General features: G+C 42.2%; 1 pseudogene; it reads left to right on the top strand.

Annotated features, from left to right (window-relative positions):
- Positions 1–1,720: 1,720 nt before the first annotated feature.
- Positions 1,721–2,046, top strand: LOC138438217 (E3 ubiquitin-protein ligase RBX1 pseudogene; annotated as a pseudogene).
- Positions 2,047–2,658: the final 612 nt, after the last annotated feature.

The raw sequence follows: 2,658 nt of genomic DNA, 5'->3' as shown, positions 1-2,658 counted from the left end.
CTATGCCTTAAACATGTACCATATGAAGTCCATCAGTTTTGACCTGATGAATATGCACTGTTAGTAAAAAAAAAAAAAAAGTTACAGTAGAGTGATATAGACCGCTGTCAAATGGTGTTGTTATAACTGCATCGTTGCAATGTAGACTGCATTGAGACAGCCAACGGGTTTGAACTGAGGGCACCACGCATGAGATTCACCTCTGCTATAACATAAAAGCGGGCATTAAACAAGACAGAAATGAATGTGAACGTGTTCTGCTAAAACTCTGCTTATGACCATTGCCATGTGTGCGCTCAGTGCTGTCTGACTCTTTGTGATCCCATGGACTCTAGCCCACCAGGCTTCTCTGTGAATGGATTTTTCCAGGCAAGAATACTGGAGTGGGTTGCCATTCCCTTCTCCAGGGTATCTTCCCAACCCAAGAACTGAACTCATGTCTCTTGTGCCCCCTGCATTGGTAGGCGGATTCTTTTACCACTGCACCACCTGCACACTGGAATTTAAATTTCATATAATTTTGAACATTGTGGAATATTATCATTCTTATTTTCAAAAATAATTTAAAAATGTAAAGCCATTTCAGCTCATTTGTTGTTCACTCGCTAAGCTGTGTCTGACTCTCTGCAACCACATGAACTGCAGCACACCAGGCTTTCTTGACCTTCACTGTTTCACTGACTTTGCTCAAACACATGTCCATTGAGTCAGTGGTGCTATCCAACCATCTCATCCTTTGCTGCCTCCTTCTCCTCCTGCCCTCAATCTTTCCTAGCGTCAGGGTCTTTGAGCTGGCTCTTCTCATCAGATGACCATGATATTGGAGTTTCTGTCTCAGCATCAGTCCTTCCAATAAATATTCAGTGTTGATTTCCTTTAGGATTGACTGGGGTTTTATATCCTTGCTGTCCAAAGTATTTTCAAGATCTTTTCCCGCACCACAGTTAGAAAGCACCATTTTTTCAGCACTCAGCCTTCTTTATTGACCAACTCTCAACATCCATACATGACTACTTGACTATACAGACTTTTGTCAGCAAGGTGATGTCTCTGCTTTTTAATATGCTGTCTAGGTTTGTCATAGCTTTTCTTCCAAGGTGCAAGCATCTTTTAATTTTGTGGCTGTAGTCACCATCCACAGTGATTATGGAGCCCAAGAAAATTAAATCTTTCCCCCATCTATTTGCCATGAAGTGATGGGACTGGATGCCATGATTTGTTTTTTGAATGTTGAGTTTTAACCCAGCTTTTCATTCTCCTCTTTCACCTTCATCAATAGGCTCTTTCATTACTCTTCACTTTCTGCCATTAAAGTTGTATCAGCTACATATCTGAGGTTGTTGATATTTCTCACAGCAATCCTGATTCCAGCTTGTGCTTCATGCATCCTGGCATTTCACATGATGTACTCTGCATATAAGTTAAATAAGCAGGGTGACAACATACAGCCTTGATGTACTCCTTTCCCAATTTTGAGCCAGTCCATTGTTCCATGTCTGATTCTACGTGTTGCTTCTTGACCTGCATACAGATTTCTCAGGAAGCAAGTAAGGTGGTCTGGTAGTCCCATCTCTTTAAGAATTTTCCACAGTTTGTTGTGATCCACACAGTCAAAGGCTTTGGTGTAGTCAATGAAGCAGGTTGTTTTTTTTTTTTTTTTAATTCCCTTCATGGTTGAACAAAAAAAGGCAGTGAGGACCACAGAGGGCATGGTTCCAATATGGCAGCAGTGATGGATGTGGACACCCCAAGTGGCACCACGGACAACATGGGCAAGAAGAGCTTTGAAGTGAAACAAGTGGAATGCAGTAGCTTTTGGGGCCTGGAATATTGTGGCTGATGACCATGCCGTCTGTGGGAACCACATTATGATTGTTCCATAAAATGTTGAGCTAACCAGGTATCTGCAACTTCTGAAGAGTGCACTGTTGCATCGGGAATCTGGGACCATGACTTCATTTCCACTGCTTCTCCTGCTGTCTCAAAACATGGTAGGTGTGTCCACTGGATGGCAGAGAGTGGGAATTCCGAAAATATGGGCACTAGAAAAGAATTCTTGCAAGTTCAATTGTTTCATTATTCATTTAATGATTCATCCTGTGCATGCTGTCACTTCAGTCATGTCTAATTCTTTGAGACCCTATTGACCGTAGCCTGTGAGGCTTTTCTGTTCATTGGATTCGCCAGGCAAGAATACTGGAGTGAGTGGCCATGCCCTCCTCCAGGGCAGCTTCCCAACCCAGGGATGGAACCTGAGTCTCCTAAGTCTCCTGCCTTGGTTGGCGGGTTCTTTACTACTAGCACTACCTGGACTGTTCCTTAATTATAAAACAGATAGAATTCTGTGTTTGTGTTTGTCTTTTCAGTCTGCTCTTCCTGCAGCCATATTATATGCTGTGTCAAATGAAATTCAGTTCATATCTATTTGCTATATCTTGTATTTGGAAAAGTGAATATAAATAAAAAGTCCCCTGTTCCTAGGTTGGAAAGCCAGCTTTTGAAAGAGAGATGTTTTTTCATTAGAGCCAGAGCAGAATTGTCCTATGAGCACATTGCTTGTTACAAGGAAGCCTGGTTACTGATGGCAGTCTTGGCAAGTCCCCTCTCTGCTCCAAGGTTTCCTCCTATAAAAAGCAGCTTCTAAGAGCTAAATGACAT

Source organism: Ovis canadensis, chromosome 3, assembly GCF_042477335.2.
Source record: "Ovis canadensis isolate MfBH-ARS-UI-01 breed Bighorn chromosome 3, ARS-UI_OviCan_v2, whole genome shotgun sequence".
In the NCBI taxonomy this organism is placed as follows: domain Eukaryota; kingdom Metazoa; phylum Chordata; class Mammalia; order Artiodactyla; family Bovidae; genus Ovis; species Ovis canadensis.
The sequence above is the reverse complement of the archived record's forward strand: the minus strand, read 5'-3'. Positions and strand labels throughout refer to the sequence as shown.